The sequence below is a fragment of the Carettochelys insculpta genome, chromosome 8 (assembly GCF_033958435.1).
Source record: "Carettochelys insculpta isolate YL-2023 chromosome 8, ASM3395843v1, whole genome shotgun sequence".
NCBI classification, from domain to species: Eukaryota; Metazoa; Chordata; order Testudines; family Carettochelyidae; genus Carettochelys; species Carettochelys insculpta.
Genome location: NC_134144.1, coordinates 60,841,049 through 60,860,666, shown reverse-complemented (window position 1 = coordinate 60,860,666; position 19,618 = coordinate 60,841,049). Strand labels below are relative to the sequence as shown.

Here is a 19,618-nt window from a genome sequence, read left to right as displayed (position 1 = left end):
GAAGGAAAGGGCAAAACTTCCACAACTTGAATGAGTCCAGAGCAGAGATACTCATCCCTGAGTGGTTCAGGAGCTAAATTACCAATCAGGATTCTCGAAGAGCTACAGTAATGTGAATTCTCTATGTACTCTCTCTCACATACACAGAGTGCAAAATAACTGCCCAAGCATTCTACGGTTGTTTAACAACATAATACAAGCATCCTGACTAGTTAATGATTAAAACACCCAGTTTTCATTTAATACCATGTTATGCAAAGAGTAAATGGAGACACATTAAGGAGCCACTTGCAACTCCTGAGCCTCGATCTGAGTATCACTGGTTTAGTGTTTGACCCTATATTGGTAATAGTTTACCAAATCTGTTTGGGATAGCAGACAATACTAGATCATTGAACTTTGGATAATTAAAGGTGTATTTGCACTATTTTTTCTTTACAAATTATTAACTGTGGGTCAGGCCTTTAGCTCATATAAAAATCGGTATAATGACATGTCACAAGAGCTATGTTAATTTATATGAGCTGTGCATTTGGCTTTATTATGCCACCAGTTCAGTTTAATGGATGGGGGCATAAAATGAACTATGTGCACACCTAATTATATTAAACACAATCATAAGGTAAATCAGAAATGATAAAACATTTAAAGTATCAATTAACAAGACAATTTATGAAAAGTTTGCTTACCTGTTTAACATCATATGCAAGAAGAACAAATCTTAAATCCGGCGAGACTGAATATCTTGATGCTTTGAAAGTTACCTAAAAACAGGTAATAATATGGGTAACTAATACAAGTAATGTCATTTTCCCCTCAAAGTCTGAAATTCGCTTAAGACCTTTACAATTACAAGATAACTCCTATTACAAACAGCTGAATTACTTGTACATTATAGTCACAGTGTAACTTCATTAACATTAGTAGAACACAACAGATGAATATAGCTGCTACACTATCAACAAAATAAAAAAATGAAAACACTGAGACATGATCATCATACCAACACTACACTCAACTACAAGCAACACATTTACAAAGGAGTAACAACTAAACTCCTGCTGGTATATACAGTTCGTCACAGACAATTATGAAAGAGAAGCCTCATTGGTTAAGCTAAAAGTTAGTGTACAGGAAAAAAAAATGGATAAGCACATTGCAGTAATAGAGCTTTGGCTCTCTAGTTGCTTCTCGTATCTTTATGAGCATAAACATTTTGTAGAACAATCTTCACTACAAAGAAAATGTTTTTTATTTTACAGCAAAGAAGAAAACATTTAGAAACATCCCTTGTGGAAACTAAAGTGAAACAGAAAACAGCATTATAAAAGTAATATTGCTTTATATATAGCTAAGTTCACATGCCACCCAACTGAATTAAGGGTGTAGCTTAATGGAGGGGTACGCTGATGTCAGAAAGAATGTAATGCATTTAATGTAGAAGGAGGATCAGTGTGTGCCTGAAGAAATACTGCTATTCAAGAAAAAATATTTTATGTTAATTTGTGTACACATTAGCCATTTGCTCAAGTAAAGGGCCAAACGATATTGGAAATTGCAAGTAGGAATCAGAAGGCAGAATTTTATCCCACACAAAAGTACCAAAACTAAGCTTGCGAAAAAGTTGGACAAAAGCAAAACAAAACAAATAAGAAATAGAGAGTAGAGATAGAGAAACGAAAAGGATTGTGCATTTAGATTTCTTTTTTTGCTTATTCAAACTAAAAGATTCCTGTCCTCCAACCTACCCTTTATTGATTGAGTGATCAGATCATGTATGTGGCATACCATTTATTTGGCAAACTACTAAGAACATTTTAAGAACATCTTCATTCAGGTCATCTATTAATTATTGCAACACTAATTCAGTGTTCTGCAATATGTAACCTAGGATGTTCTCCAATATCGTTTTCAAGCAAGTATGACTTAGTGCAGTTAGAGAGAAACTTCAGCCAGTGATCACGCCACTATAATATGAATGATGCACTCAGAGTAAACACCTGGGCAGCTCAGCTGCAGAATGTTGGCACTTTTAGGCAAGGCCAGTAAGAGCTAGTTTCTTATTTCCCATTAAAAGATCATCTTAAGTATCTAGGGATTTATAATTGCATGAGACATGATGAAGATGTCCTGGTTTGCCTGGCACTCACCTGCACTTTTTGTGTGGTTCTGGAAGTGTAATGTGTAAGTGGAGTGTCAATAAATGACTGTCTCCTGATGACAGCTAGTGTTTTTGGTAGATTACTTCCCTCTGGCTGGTAGAATGGGATTGTTGTTGCTAACAGAAGTTAAAAATATGAAATATTTTTGTATGTTATGCAAGCAGAGAAGTTAATCCCAGGAGAGTAGAAATCATATCTAATAATCTTGTCAATGTGCACATGCTACACTTTCTAAATTCACTTTAAATAAATCAATAGATGTATTTTTCAGAGTTAAGATCTTCAAATGAGCCCCTGGGAGTAACTGATGTGTGCATTTGAAATCAGTAGTGTTTGGCTGCCTAACTTCCTTAGTTTTTAAAAAAATCTCAGCCTTATTTGTTTTTGCATCAAACAGTAAGTTTGGCGGTACTTCTTTTTAAATAGCCCATGTTAAATTTCACCATCTTATTTGCAGAAGAGAGGTTTGTAGGAAAAGAAGAAGTTAGCACCTGTATCCCTCTGCATGCCAAATAAGAAAAATACGCCAGACTTAGATTCTGTAGAACCATAAGAGCAAAAGAACAGCAAAAAAATAAGTGTTCTACATGCTCTTCCTTAAAGTTCTCCCTTGCCCACATGACAGACATCTGACTCCCTTACTAAGGAGAAGATATAAGCAGGTGTCAAGCTTCAGGACAGTCCAATGCACTCTGGGCCTAATGTAGGGTGACCACATTGCCCTATGGCTAATACAGAACATTCATCTCTGGAGCTGCTCCCCGATGTCAGGGCTCCTTGGTGATGGAGGCTACTTACCCATGGGGAGGCATTGGGGATGGGGGCTCCACAGCCCCTCAGTGAGAGGGAATGGAGGATGAGGTCTTGGCAACCTCTTGGCAGGGTGTCTGTGTGTGCTGAGAATAGGCACCTCACAGCCTGCCAGTAGGGGGTCAGGGGTCAGAATGGGGCAGCCGTCCCACAGAGAAGCTTCCCCAAAACATCAGGAGCCACTTCACTGAGGCATGAGGTGTCAGGGAAATGAGGCAGCTGCCCCACGGAGGAGCTCCCTTGCAGCAGGAGCTGCTGTCCCAAGGCATAGAGAACCAGGTAATATGGCAGGCTACCCACAGCAGAGCTCCTGGCAGTGGTGGTTCTGCCCCAAGGCACAGGCTGCTAGTGAACCGGGTGGCTGCCCTGCAGTGGGGCTCCCTAGCAGCAGAGGCTACTGCCTTGAGACACGGGGTGGCATGGGAGAGAGCCCCACACAATATGGGACGATTTGCCCATTTTCGTGAAGAAGGAGACTTGTTGGACAGTTTAAATAAGAGACTGTGCCAGGAAAAATGGAATGGATGGTTCCCCTAGCTTGAAATAACTTTACAAGTGTTTTGAAATGAGACCCTCAGAAAAGAAATAGAGTTTGCCTGTCTACTTTTGGGAACTGCTTCTAGCAACGACTTCAAACTCCTGCCTTTTAATATGTTCTCTGCCTTTCTGGGTTGGAGAGGGATTATCTGCTTGGCTTGCTTTTCATTAAAAAAATTATTAACTTGCTACTTTAATTCTTTTGAGTCTATTTGAAATCTTGGGGTTAACTCCAAGCCCCATCAATGAGCTCTCCTGCCCCAAATCTGGCATCAGAAATCAGATGCAAGCAAGTTTTCTTGCTAGTTTTGCCAACACGTCAATATAAGCCGCTCAGTCACAGACTCTTCTTTTTTCCTCACTTTTCTTCTTTTAATTTCAGTTATTATTGATGTGCAGACCAGTCCTCTCATCTTTTGCTTGATAGTCTCACTCACTATACGCTATTCTCCTTGGATAATATCTTCAGTGATATTTAGGCATCTAACTCCCATTGAGTTAAGTGGAAGTTTGGAGCCTAATACATTTGAAGATCCAGGCCCACATAAATGGTGAGTTTAATGGACTAGGGAACTTATACATGCAAGAGCAAGCTATATGGTTAAATATAGCTGCCCAAGACTCTGACAGATGAACAGAAACACAACAAAGTCAGTGGTGTTTAGCAAACTTATGGGAAAAGAGCTTAATGTGCCAGGGGCAAGCCTTTTCACAATTCTCATAGGCCCACTTGTGAGTTGGAAGTTGAAGCATACTCTGCTTCCCAGCTCCCTGCAAGCACCAAATTGGCCTTTTAGATGACTCATGGAGACTGCACCAGACGTAACCTGGCTTCTCCAAATTGAAGGATTGTGGGCAGGATTTTCCCAATTGTCAGAGGGTTGCTGAATTTCTTTAGGGCTTGATTAGTCTTGTCACTGTATTATAGTATGATGGGGTGGTTGCTTTACACTAGTCCATAAGGGGTTAAACCAGCCGTGGGTGAATGCTGGAGCTGGGACACAACAGAACCCTAGAGAGTTTAGATGGGGCCAATATAAGGTGGCTGCATAACTGGCTGGATAACTGTTCTCAGAGAGTAGTTAATGTTCACAGTCATGCTGGAAGGTAATAACAAATGGGGTTCCATAGAGGACTGTTTTGGGACTGGTTCTAGTCAATATTTTCATCGGTGATTTAGATATTGGCATAGAGAGTATGCTTATTAAGTTTTCAGATTATGCAGAGCTGGGAGGGGTTGCAACTGCTTCGGAAGATAGGGTCAGAATTCAAAATGATCTGGACACATTGCAGAAAAGGTCTGAGGTAAAAAGAAGAAGTTTAATAAGGACAAATGCAAAGTACTCCACCTAGGAAGGAACAATCAGCTTCATACATACAAAAGGAGAAGAGGCTATCTAGAAAGGAGTACTGTAGAAAGGGATTTAAAGATCATACTGGACCACAAGCAAAATATGAGTCAATAGTGTGATGCTGAAAAAAAACCAAACATGATTCTGGGAGTGTTCAGAGCAAGACACGGGATGTCATTCTTCTGCTGCATTCAGTGCTCATTAGTCCTTGATTGGAGTACTGTGTCCAATTCTGGACACCACATTTCAAGAAAGATATGGAGAAATTGGAGAAGGTCCAGAGAAGAGCAACAAGAAATAAAAGTCTAGAGACCATGAGCTATGAGGGAAGACTGAAAGAACTGGGCTTGATTAGTTTAGAAAAAAAGAAGACTTAGCAGGAACATGATAGCAGTTTTCAAGTACCTAAAAGAGGGTTTCCAGGAGGAGGGAGAAAAATTGTTCTTCTTGACCTCTAAGGATAGGAAAAGCAGCAAGGAAGGTTTAGGTTGGACATTAGGGAATTCTTCCTAATTGTCAGGGTGGTTAAACACTGGAATAAGTTGCCTAGGGAGGTTGTGGAATCTCCATCACTGGAGACATTTAAGAGCAAGTTAGATAGCCTTCTATTGGGGATGGTCTAGACAGTGCTTGGCCATGCCATGAGGACATGGGATTGGACTCGATGACCTCTTGAGGTCCTTTCAAGTCTAGTGTTCTGTAATTCTATGCCACATGGCCTGTTGCTGGTCTACTCTACACCTATCCACTCCAACTCTAATACTCACAATACGTATAATTAAAAAAGGCCATACTGTAACAGTTAGCAATATTTATGAGGTATGAAGTGTTGTTTAAAGCATTTACTATTATTCACTCACTAATCTCTTGAGGAAAGCTTTTAAATATAACAGAACTGTGTAAGCTGCCATTGCAATTAAAGCTACATTAATCAACAGAGTACTATAATTGCACTATGATGCTGTACTGAGTTTCTCATCAAGACAGAGGAAGGGGACAATAAAGGAAAGCTTAACTGTGAACAATTCTATGTGAAATATCTCAACATATTTGCTGCCAAAAGCTACATTCAGACTAAAATTCTAATTCTATGATTTTGGCTGCAAGGCCTCTGCAGAGCTTCTGCAGCTGGATTGCCACAGAGTCTAATCATGATTCATGAGCCAAAACTACTTCTGCTCTGTTCACCCATCTGATACCATACAGTTAATTAGCAGACAGCAAAAAGTAATCCTTCTCTTTCAAGCCACATGTAAAAGATGGCCCATAGTAATATGATACTAGAAGCACAGTACACTCCGAAGTACATCAAACGGGAAGCTCCTGGAAATGTATGCAATTTGAACAGATTAACAGGATGAGACCCAGCATTGAGAATCTTAAGCTTGACATTAAGCCTTCTTGAAATGGCAGAGGAATCACAGCCAACAGGAATAGGGGAAAGTGATTTTTTTTTTAAACAGAGAGTAAATATCAGTACATGAGATTCGTACTTTTAACAGGGTCCCCTAGCTATGTGAGGGGATCAAATTAGGACTAAATTTTGGGAGACTCAGATATGCAGGGGGAGGTGACTATATACATCCAAATACTGTTATTTTATATTTCTAACCTTACTCATCTAAAGTGCAAGGAAGTAGACAGACTGCATTAATTTGATGCATCATTGCCTTGAATGCTTGCTGGACAGTAAGAACCACCTTGGAGCAATTCACTTATTTCCACACCAGTCCAACAATCACTAATTTGCAAGCTAAGAATGCACCAAAACAACATCACAATTTTTAGCAGCGTAGACCATTTTGATACAACAAGCTGTCATGTAGCACTTTAGAGACTCACAAACTTATTAGGCCATGAGCTGTTGTGGGTAAGACCCACTTCTTCAGATGAAAATGGAGTAGAAACATAAAATCTAAGGTTTATATAGCAGGGAGAAGGTGAGGGGAGGAAAAAAGGGGTTACTTGTTGCTAGCAGCATCAATGGATGAAGTAAATTAGGCAGTCTGAGTCCTATTTCTGTGCATATCAAAAAGGTAGGCAAATTGCCTTTGTAATGAATAAGATAGCTGAGCTCTCCGTTCAGGCCTTGGTTAAATGTGTCATACTTGCAAAAGAATTCCCATCTAGATGTCTCCCTCTAATCTTGTGATAAAATTACTTTGTAAAAGAATCACTCCTTTTCAATCCATGTACAAGAAGCGGTGAGAGATAAAAAGGCATCTTTTAAAAAGTGGACATGAAATCCTAGCAAGGAAAATAGAGAGGAGCATAAACAATGCCAAATTAAATGTAAAAATGTGATAAGAAAAAAAAACAAAAAGGAGTTTGAAGAAGAGCTCACCAAAGCTCAAAAAGCAATTAATTTTTTTTTGTTTTTGTTTTAAGTACATCAGAAGCAGGAAGCCTGCTAAACAACCAGTGGGGCCCCTAGATAATTGAGATACAAAAGGTGCACTCAGAGATGGCTTTTTTTTTCCCTGATATTTTACATCTTTGCTTCAGTCTTCACAGCTGAGGATGTTAGGGAGATTCCCAAACCTGAAGCATCATTTGTAGGTGACAAATCTGAGGATTTGTCCAAGCATGAGGTGTCATTACAGGAGGTTTTGGAACTGATTGATAAACTTAACAGTAACAACTCACTGGGAAGTGGATTATGAGTCACTGGCTCCCTATACATTTTCATGGCATTCACCCAAGAGTTCTGAAAAAAATGCAGATGTGAAATTGCAGAACTCTTAACTGTGGTTGTGACCTATCCTTTAAATCAGCTTCTGTACCCAGTGACTGGAAGATAGCTAAGGTAATACCAATATTTAAAAAGGGGCTCTAGAGGCAATCCTGGCAATTACAGACCAATAAATCTAACGTCGGTACCGAGCAAATTAGTTGAAACCGTACTCAAGAATAACATTGTCAGCCACATAGAACATAAGTTGTTGGGCAAAAGTTAACCTTGTCTTACTAATCTATTAGAGTTCTTTGAAAGGGTCAACAAACATGTGAACAAGGAAGATACAGTAAATACAGCAATGAAGGGTCCTGTGGCACCTTATAGACTAACAGAAAAGTTTTGAGTGTGAGCTTTCATGAGCACAGACTCACTTCATCAGAGTCTGTGCTCACAAAAGCTCATGCTCAAAACTTTTCTGTTAGTCTATAAGGTGCCACAGGACCCTTTGTTGCTGTTACAGATCCAGACTAACACGACTACCCCTTCGGTACTTGACAGTAGATACAGTGTACTTGGATTTCCAGAAAGCCTTTGATAAGGTCTCTCGCCAAAGGCTCTTATATAAATTAAGTCATCACAGCATAAGAGGGAAGATCTTTTCATGGATTAAGAACTCGTTAAAAGTCACAAAACAGAGGGGAGGAATAAATGCTAAATTTTCAGAGTGGAGAGGGTCAACTAGTGGTGTTCCTGAAGGGTCAGTCCTAGGACCAATCCTATTCAACTTATTCATAAATGATCTGGAGGAAGGGGTAAACAGTGAGGTGGCAAAGTTTGCCGACGATACTAAACTGCTCAAAATAGTTAAGACCAAAGCAGACTGTGAAGAACTACAGAAAGATCTCACAAAAGTGAGTGACTGGGCAATAAAATGGCAAATGAAATTTAGTGTGAATAATGTAAAGTAATGCACATTGGAAAAATAACCCCAACTCTACATACAGTATGATGGGGACTACTTTAGCTACAACTAATCAGGAAAGAGATCGTGGCTTCATTGTAGATAGTTCTCTGAAACCATCCACAAAGTGTGCAGTGGCAATAAAAAAGCAAATAAGAATCATTAAAAAAGGGATAGGGAATAAGATGGAGAATATCTTATTGCCCTTATATAAAACCATGGTATGTCCACATCTTGAATACTGCATACAGATGTGGTCTCCTTATCTCAAAAAAGATATATTGGCATTAGAAACGGTTCAGAAAAGGGCAACTAAAATGATTAGGGGTTTGGAACAGGTCCCCTATGAAGAAAGATTAAAGAAACTAGGACTTTTCAGCTTATAAACCTGGATACTAAGGGGGTATGTGATAGAGGTATATAAAATTATGAGTGGTGTGGAGAAAATGAACAAGGAAAAATTATTTACTTGTTTGCATAATATCAGAACTAGAGGTCACCAAATGAAATTAATGGGCAGTTGGTTTAAAACAAATACAAAGAAATCTTCACACAGTGCACAGTCAACTCCGGTGGAACTCCGGGCCAGAGGAGGTTGTGGAGTCTAGGATTATAACTAGGTTTAAAAAAGAGTTAGATAAATTCATGGAGGTTAGGTGCATTAATGGCTATTAGCCAGGATGAGTAAGGAATGGTGTCCCTCACCTCTGTTTGTCAGAAGCTAGAGATGGATGGTGGAGAGAGATGATTCTGAAAGAGAAGTGTTTAGAGAAGAGAGAGCTCCAGAACCACACTGTCTGCATGACAACCACAAAGAGGTAAGAGAACATCATCTCCCCCCATAGAAATTCCTGTCTGCTGAAGTGATCTGATGTGGTTTGAGCTAAGTTGTTTGATTTAGCAGCTACATCAAAGGACAGAGTATGGATTCCTGGTGGTACCTAAGCTACTATTAGTACTCTCTGACCCAGGCTAGGACTGCTGATCTCTGTGGTTCTATGATTAATGTGTGATGCTGAAATAAGAATATCATAGTCTGTATTAAAGTAATAAGGACAAGGCATTTCCTTGTACAAATATAGATAGTTCCTTAGTATTATTCATGAGCTATTTCTTTTTCCTTGCAGAGATTCTCAGATCTCCACGTCCTTTCCTGTTAGGCAATGGAAGGTGAAAAGTCATGGTATGGAGGTCTGTGCTGAGCTTCCAGGGAGAATTAAAGCTATCTCCTTATTATCCCCTTCACACACTGCACAGGATGAACCTAGTTTTCTGTCTGGAGTACAAGTATATTGATGGTCTCCCCACTATTGAATCATGCCTCTGGTCACAAAGAGCAGGACTGATTTAACTTAACAATACAGCATTTGTGAATAGTGATGCATAAATTACCCTCAACCCCCTTCTGTTGCTGTCATCCTGCAAGGTTAGACATTTCCACTGCAGTCACAAGATATGCACAATAAGCTAACACCAGAATGTAGATGGGGTAACACCAAAGTGAGTAGATGAAGAAGAGGTGGATCTATCAGGAATAACCCCTATTTTACTCATGTTTCTAACTCTTTCCCCATCCTTAATCATCCAACACATGGTAGATGGATCCTAGCAGCTTCTGAGAATTAATACACTAATACTTATTTCCTGTTACTAATTTCAGTTGTCTGTTTAAAGGTGGAAGAAGGAAGCGAAATTTTGAAATTGGTCATTTTCAGAGCCTAAGCATTGGGAAGTGGATTATGGGTCACTGGCTCCCTATACTTTTTCATGGCAATCTGGTGAGGGATGGGAGCAAGAGGAGAGGCCATGTATGTATTTAATGAACTCAAGCACCATGCAGATCCCCTTCCTCATCCCTTCTTACATCCATCTTTGAAACTGTGCTTATGATTTGGTTGCAAACAGCTCATCCTTTTATTGACTAAGCTTAAAAAGCAACAACAGTAGGACAAGTCTGTTAAAAAGGGAGAAAAAAAAGTATGTCAAAAATGGCAACCTTATTTAGACAAAAATGTGGTGGAATTCAAACTAATTTTAGAATTATAGTGTGCAATAAGAATAAATATTTGCTGCTGACTGCTAAATCACTGGTGAGCAGGAGTTTACATTTCAGGGTGACAGGAACGTTAACTAGGTAACAATATGCATTGCCATCACACATGGATACAGCATCACAACATAAACTCCAGATGCCATGTTGTGATTAGATACTAGTAGTCTCTTTGGTTCCATGGAGTATTAAATTTGCTTTCCTTCCAGCTGTTAATATTTGAATACCACTGGTTTCAAGTATTAACTGTTTATTGCCCAGCTAGAGCAGGCACGTTATTCACTGATAAAGTCAGACAGGTACACTGAACATAAAGGATATAGTTCACAAAATGCATCTAACAAATAACCTACAGAGATGCTTATAGACTATTTATGGTGCTTATTGAAACAATTTTGTAATTTTCCCTCTCAATACATTGTTAACCATTACGGTGTTTTGCTAACAGGCTGATTATAGAAAGTATTCCATCTTCTCCACTTATATTCAGAGGCAACAAATAGCTTAATTGTACTAAAATCTAGTAAATTTTAACAGTCTTTGAATAAATCTATAGGATGACTGAGAAGAAAAAATTCGGCTGTTCTCTACAGAGACGTTTAAAAGACAATCTGCTTGGAAGAGAAATCAGAGATTTAAAAAAAAATCACCAAAACTTCATAATAAATTTCAGCGCCATTACACCTTGATGAAAATCTAAAGTGGTGTTTTTTTATTAAGGAAGAAAAAAAAACTTTTCTGTAATGCACATAACACAGAACTTACTAATGATCCCAGAAACTGCCTGAGTTTTGCTGGAAGACACACAGTGAATGTCTTTCAAAGGCCTTGCCTCTGCATTTTAGACAGAAAGTGACACTAAGTAGGATAAAAGAAAACACGCTTCACAAAATGGCAATCTTCAAGCAGTAAAGCAAAAACGTCTGAGCTGCATACAGGGGGCCTCTATGCTTCAGTGTGTGCTTCAGGGGATTAGTAATAAAGTAAGATGATATTCACTGATAAGATGAGGGTTCAAATACAAACAATTCAGGCAGCAATCAAGAGACATGGCTGCCTCTTTTGTTGTGCACACAAAAGAAGTTTGTTATGGTGGGATGATTTCTAATGGGACATTATCAATCTCACTAAGAAACACGCACACCTGGCTGTTTGAATGGAGCGCGGTTGGGTGCGGGGGGAGAGAATGAAAGATAGAGGAATATTTCACAATGAAATCCCTTCTCAAGGATGGGACTGTGTTATGGTGCGCCATCTCTTTGAGGATCACAAGACAGCTGTGAAGGGTATTAACCCAGCAGTACTTCTATTCATGCACTAATGGGTAAGCAGATGTGACAATGAAAGGGGAATTATGGTTAGTAATTCAGGTTTTCAGCCTTGAAAGAGTGCATCTAGCAGTGTGGAGAAGTCACAGCATTTTAGAGGGTAGAGATTAGAGAGGTGAGAGTTTTTTGGATTGCAGTTCTGCATTAGGCTGCTGTTACATCCTGACCCTTTGTTAGGGTTGTTTGTTGTGTATTCAGCTCAGACAGAAAATTGTCAGGTACATCAAAATTCCCCTCTGTTGTACACCTTCAAGTAATTTTTAGGCGTCTGTTCCACTTTGAGCTTTTTTTTTATTCCACTTATGTCTGACCTTGGCTAGAATCTACCTCATTTGTGCTTCCAGCTTTCTATTATGCTCACATACTGCACACAAACGAGTTTCTTGTGAAAAACAGACATATCATATCTCTATTCATTGCCACTGTTCCAAATATAGGTGTTTTGGACAGTTCGTTGGATATTATGCATCTTTGATCAGTTGCCAAATTCTAATTAAAAGTATTTGTTTTGGTCCCTGAAGTCAGTCTGGGCAATCTGGGGTTCAACTGCTCCTTCCTAATGCAAAACCAGTAAAAAGCAACATCTGCTTGTCTACATCAATCTGTTCTGAAATTCCATTTTCCCCCTATAGAAAAGGAGCATTTTTACTCAAGTGGACAAAGAGAGGCATTCATAAGTGGTACTGTCAGACCTTCTCAGTTTCAGATTGTGTCTTGAGGCATGGGTGGCATAGAAGGTGCACCACCCCTTAAATAGATCCAGAGACTCTGGGTTTCACAGAAACCCTCCTCAGACAATCCCTCCCAACCCTTCTTTCTGATGCTCAGTCCACAAGACTATCAACTTTTTTGACGGCCTATACCAATAGCATTGGCTAAAGGAGTCTCCTACTGTTAACTGAAGTGTTCAGAGGAAGCAGGTGGCTGGGATCTGGCATTCCTGACACAAAGCATTCTCCTGATGTGGGAAGAGAAAGGAAGTTACATTCCAGGAAGCAAGGAAAGCCAAAGTAACTTTGGACTTAATTGGCAAAGGCTTCTCAGTACAGACCAGGAAGGCGATAATCCCTTGACATGTGGCTTTCTTGAAAATTAGTCTTGAGATCAAGTCCTGGACACTTTGATCCCCCAAAACTGAGATGAATTCAGAAAGATCAAAGTGACAGTTTGGGAAGAAGAATTGAGAAGCATGAAATATGTACTGTAAGAATTGATGAAATGAGGATTTCACTGGGAATAATGGGATGAAGTAAAACACAGGAAAATTTAAGCAATATGGAGATATATCTATCTCATAGAACTGGAAGGGACCTTTAGAGGTCATTGAGTCCAGTCTCCTGTCCTCACAGCAGGACCTATCACCATCCCTGACAGATTTTAATTTTTAATATATTTGCTCCAAATCCCTAAATGACCCCCTAGTTATTGAACTGACAATGCTAGATTTAGCATGCCAATGATCAGGCCACTGAGCCTATCCCTTCCCTAAGAATTACAGGTTGAATCTCTATAATATGGAACTCTCATCTGGCAACATCCAAAGTCCAGCATGATTTTAGTTAGCTGGATGACCACTTACCATGTGTGTGGCCAAATTTCCAGTGGTCTCATAAACTTTGTTTACAGCCACCAGTCCTGGCTCTCAGTGTTCTGTGCTGTTCTTTAGCTGTAATTTACCCCCAAACATCTTCTAAGAGCCCAATAAGCACTGGAAGTGTTGGTAATGTGCTAGACAAATGGACTTTCCATTGTCTGGCAAATTCTCTCAGCCAGCACCGGTCAGGTCTTGAGGGGTCCAGATGAGAGAGGTTCAGCCTGTATTATTATTGAGGTAGCATCCTCCTACTTGCAAGACATGTTACAAGAAACTCAAAAGGACATGTACCTCAACAAAGACTATATAAGCTAAGCTTAGAGAAGCTTGTAAATAGAAAGAGATTAGTGAAAATGAGAAATATGTATGCTTTCTTGTTATGTAATTATTAGAGCTGCTTGACTTTATAGTAATGTTAGCAAAATGTGAAAAGATCACTGATTTTTTTTCAAACATTTCCTCATTTTTCAATCAACAATATAGGGTTTTTTTTTCAAATTTTGATATTTTTGAATTTCAAATTTTGACCAAACATACCCAGGGAATATATTTAAATGTCTTAATATATTTTCCCCATATTTATTATAAACTATACTTATACCCATTAGCAAGATTCACTGTAGTCATCACTGCAAGAATGAGCCTACAAGGGCCTGTGTCAGACTACCTGCCAAGCACATGAGAATATACTGGACAGAAAAAATCTTGAATCAGCTGTGGAATGGGTGGTGATTCCATCTCTAATATCATCTTTAATCACTACATTCCTTATCTGTTGTAGACAAAATCCAAGTAACTATTTACTGGATGCCATTTACAACGTACACATAGAATTGTAATGAGTATAATAAGGATGCTTTACTTACAAATGTTGTATTTTCCAATAATAATGTGGTTGTATTTGTTTCTACATTCAGTTTTACAACATGTCCATTCCTATTTTTATACACCACTTCTGTATCTGCAAGAGTAAAGGCATTGACAATTAGCAAAAACGCTGAATATTTAACACATCTGCAGAGACAACAGGCATATTTCATGAACAAAATAACTGTAAGACACTGACACATTAAAGTGTGTGCAAACAAACTGAGGAATGAACTTCATTCATAATGTGTATTTTGGTTGCTTGTGCTGAGATCATAAATAGTTCAAACTCTTTTTATGCATCAAATCTTGCTCATCTGATTTAAAGGGAATGGTTGTCAAAGAGGTCGTTGTCAGAGAGTCCACCCTCCTGTGAACAAAGCACACAGAAATAGGCATTTGGTTTCAAGGCTCAAAACTCTTGCTCATTTGAATATCCCTGAATCCTGACTAGATTCATTACAGTTGATGGAGGACCTCACATGAAAAAAAGCTTTTCAAGTGGGTGATGTTTTCAGGACAAAACGTGGACATCCCATTTCTAATATGAATGATTTTGTTACACTTTTTCCCTTTTCCTTTAAATATATCTGCTGCACTACCACCTGTAAGTGATACCATCACTGCAGGTTCTGGGCAGTGGGCACATTAAAAGGAGAAGAGAAGTAGTAAAATAAAAACATTTGGGTTCTCTTTCAGTTGGATTAATTTATAAATATGGAAGGAATTTCCCCATTATTGGTTTAACAAATTGCAGTCAGACTATGTGGTGTACATTGTTCTGTATTTCAAGCAAGTATATATGATGCAACATGAGAAGGTCATGGGAATGAGTTACACTATAGTAAAAGAAAAAGATTAAGACATAATTACGATCTAACCTATTAGAGTATGTTTATCAAAAACATACTAAAAATCATGTTTAAGTCCGTAAAGTGAGTAAATTGTCTCAATTTATCCCACTTTTAAGTTACTATAGTAAAATAATAATATATGCAGATGCATTCAAACTACTGACAAAACTACAATATATAAAAGGTACATTAACTGTGATTATTATGATAGCATATAGGTTTAAAAAAGTATGTCAGCCTTAACTTTCAATCCCCAAGATTTTGTCTAACATAGCTTCACCATTAATAAGACATGCAATTCTACCCACATACTGCCCACTGAAACCCATGAGAATTTTGCTGTTGTCTTAAACAGATCTAGCATTCACCCTTAGTTTTCCTTTTTTTATTATTATTATTATTTTTGAAGGAAATCTAAAGCTGCAATACATTTGCAGAAATGGCTATATCTATGATTTTAAATATTGTAGGGTATAAGCCGATGATGTTTCTGAGTAATATGAAAGGGCTAGATTTTGCCTAGGCTTAAAACACTTCCAGAAAGGGAGAAAGCCAGAAAGCTAGGATCTCCAGTGAAACCTTTTCTACCGATACACTATTTGATCAATACAACCCCCTTATTATAAATATCTGAAACAGAGGAAATATAATGAAAAATTTTAAGTAAACCTATAGGAAACACTGTAATAATGTTGAAACAGAAAACAAGACATCAGTAAATCGCTGTAATGTCTGTAAAATTGTTAGTCCATAAAATTGCAGATTACAGAATTTTACGAACTGGCAAACAAACGACTTGAAAAAGAATCAAGGTTACAGCATCACAAAACATGCCTATTCATTTAAAGTGAAACATGGCTTAGTATTGATTCACAGTACAGCAGATTGTTCTCTAGTATGATTTGTGAAATAAATGAAGTTTAATTAATTTATCACTCATCTAATATTCTGTCTTTGGTGAAATGGGATTGATTGGGTTTTAGTCAAGATTACTGTAACTTTGCATCAGAAGTGAAAAATGAGGAATGTTGTGAAGTGCAGAATTAAGCTGTAAATCTAAAAAAGAACATGATACATTTTTAACATGAGACAGTTCTTTGCAGGCAACAGTTGTTCACAGCTTCCTTGCAAGCCTTCACAATATAATGTTATTCAAAGATTTTAAATTGATATCATTTTTATCATTCAGTAGCACTGAATAGCCCCAAACAAGACTAAGGCCCCATTGTGACAGGCAGTGCTCAGTGTATATACACCAGTCAGACACAGGATGAGGGAAAGGATTCCTCAGTTCATCTGTTTTCATTAAAAACAAAACAAAAATAAAAAGTTGATGTTCCACTAGCAACTAGAATTGCCAGATGTCCAGAACTTCCACACAAAAGGAATTCTGATGGCTCCATTCTGCACCCAGGCCATTAAAATTATAATTGTTAAGGCTCGCAGGTTGCTTAGCAGGCTCTGTGCAGTTTCCATGTTCCTTTGACCTCTACCCGCTTCCCTGCACACGACTCTGAAGCTCTTGTGGTACGTGAGTTGCTGGGATGGTGCACACCAGGCAGAGCTATCTGGTTGTGCTTCTACTTAGGAGTGAAGGGACATGCTGCTGCTAATGGGGAGCAAGCTGAGGTCAAGGCTGCCCTGATCCTGCTCCCCCGAACTCCTCCCACACCGCAATCTCCTGCCCCACCCAAAATCTCACCTAAAGCCTGCACCCCACTCCTCCTCCCACCCCTTTGACCCAGCCCTGAGTCTACTCCTGTACCAAAGTTTCCTCCTGGATCCATAATCCTACATCCCCCACAGGCCAAAATCCTTTCCCAGCCAAGAGCCATCTTGCATATTTCTAAGCCCCACTCTGAAACCCCACCCCCGGCCCAAAGACGTACCTCCTCCCATATTTCAACCTCCTCTTCAGTCCAGACCCCCTGAGTTCCACCTCCCTTGTCTAAACTCCTCATCCCTGACCCACCACAGAGTCCACAACCCCAACTCCAACTCCCAACTATCTAAATGAAGATAAATTTAAGAGTTTGTTTTTAATCTGTACAGTTGGAAAAGAGTGCTAGCCAAGAGACATAGGGGCAGGAGTTCTCAGACTGAACACTCCTGCCTTTTGACTATACCTCAGTCTTCCGTCTGCATATTGGATATAATTATATTGCAATGGAGAAGCATTCAGTACATAAATGTCGACAAAATGATTTAAGAGCCTCAGAGAGCATGTTACATAAAAACACTGCATAAGTGTTGAGTATAAGCACCATAATCATGGGCAATCATCATTATATGAAAGAGCCAATCCAATGAATGGCACTGTGTATGATAAAGAACACTCAGAAGAGTAGATAATTGACCAGTCGATGACCGTGCAGCATAATAATGCTATTTTGATTGGTAGCTGAAATGTATGAAGGAGGTAGAAGAGAGGATTATAACATCACATAGATGTGTAGGCTAGTTCTTGCATAGTATAATGGTTCCAGATGGGTTCAGCTTTCCTGAACATGTATTTGGTCAAATAAGGGCTACATTATTATAGTTCTCACATGGCTGTCCAGGGGAGTAAGGACTCCTGTTATAATTCTGGCCACACAGGGAGAGCAGAGGGATGCCACTCCATCTCTGGCTCAGTCCCAAAACTCAACAGCCACTAGTATCAGGGAGGTAGCCATATTAGTCTGTGGCTTCAAGAACAACAAGAAGTCTTGTGGCACCTTATAGGCTAACAGATATTTAATATTAAAATATCTGTTAGTCTATAAGGTGCCACAAGACTTCTTGTTGTTCTCAACAGCCACTGTAACTGCTTGTGTACAGAGGAGAGAGGTAAAGGGGTTAAGTAACTTACCTGTCAGAACACAGAAAGAGCATAGGAGTCCCATTAATTCTCCCTGGATATAGCAGCAATGTGCAACCGCTAACTCTGGCACACAGTCATGTTAAACATCCAGACCTAACCAACTGAAAATCACTGTCCCTGACTGCTCATCACTCAATCCATCACTGGATGGCAGATTTCTGGTAGACATGATGGCAGGAGTAGATCTGAAGAGGTATAGAGCTTCACAGATCAATTTGGACAGGAAGTTGCATATGTACTGGGATAGCCTGGAAGAAATCATAGGTGGGAGAAGGAGCAAAAGGTGTGTGGAGGGGGGAGGGGGTTGTTAGATGCAACAAGAGGGAAAGACCTACAAAGAGACTTGAAGTTGCAGAATTGACATTAGCACTTAATACAATGGTGAACAGAGAGGGATACAAAGGAATGTGGGAAGTGAAGTGGTTAGAGTGACAGGCGGAGAAGAGGGTCTTTTTGGTCTTCCCCCCCAATCTGGAGAAACTTATTATTTATTGCCCTATTTCAAAAGTGAGTGGCAGTGCATGGCAGTGCAGTGGTGGGCATATCTGTATAGTGTGTGGATGCTTCTCAAGGTCAGCGGAACTACATTCAACTGCACAGCTCAGCATGCATGGATCTAATTGCAAGAGCTGGCCCTTTGCCATTATTTTGTCACACAGAGGCCATGTCTACACTAGCAATTTATTTAGAAGATAACTTCAAAATAAGGTCTCCTTTGGAAAAGCCCCATGGAGCATCTACACACATTACATGCTACTTCAAAATCAGGATTGAAATAACAGGGCCTCATTTTGAAGTTGTTCTTCCAGTCCTGTATAGGGAATAGTACCCTATCTCCAAGTGTAACTTTGGAATAGGATGTGTGTAGATGCTCCGTGTTTCGCTCTTTCAAAATAGGGGGTCCACCGTGAAAGCAGCCCGCAGGAGGGTGGAGATGCTCTAGCTGCCCCAGCGGGGGGTCTATGGTCACTGCCAGCCATGTGTAAGGAAATGTGCCCCCAACAACACGTGGCAGGAAGCTGACAGCATGCTAGCACCAGGACCTGGGGCGGTAGAGGCAACCCTCCCAGCCCCTCACCCAGGTAGATGACTGAGTCCCCCATCCCACCCTGTGCCCTCCCCCAAGTTTGGACCCTCCCCCAGTGCCACCTTTGGATTCCTGTTGTATATAGTTTCCCCCTTGCATATAGTTGACTGCACATTTGGAAGTTTATAATGTAAAGTTTATTTTTAATAACGTTTATTTTTCTATAGTACTACAGTAGTGTGTGTGGTGTGGGAGGAGGTGGTGGAGGGGTGCAGAAGAGGGTGTGTATTGGGGGAGGGTGGCTGCAGGAGGGTCACTGCAGGCCTGGAGCAAAGGCCTCACGTAAGACCTCCCTGACTCGTACCCCATCCCTTTGTGCCTGGTGGCAAGGGGCAGAAGGCAGATGCATGTACCCGGTGCTAGTTTCCACAGCCCAGCCCTGGATGAAGGGCTCCTTTTTACTTTCCACAATATTGTGGAGAGCACAAAAGGCTGCAATGACTGCGGGCACTGCTCCAACTTTTTAGAGACAGAAC

The 19,618-nt window shown here is 39.7% G+C and overlaps 1 long non-coding RNA gene across 1 annotated transcript in view; it reads right to left on the bottom strand.

The window, feature by feature from the left end:
- Nucleotides 1-687: 687 nt before the first annotated feature.
- LOC142016641 (uncharacterized) overlaps nucleotides 688-19,618 on the bottom strand; it is a 105,450-nt gene continuing 86,519 nt past the window's right edge. The window contains exons 2-3 of the long non-coding RNA XR_012646349.1: nucleotides 14,338-14,432; nucleotides 688-764 (exon numbers count right to left, since the gene is read on the bottom strand). This is a non-coding gene — a long non-coding RNA (uncharacterized LOC142016641). The remainder of the gene's footprint in view (nucleotides 765-14,337; nucleotides 14,433-19,618) is intronic.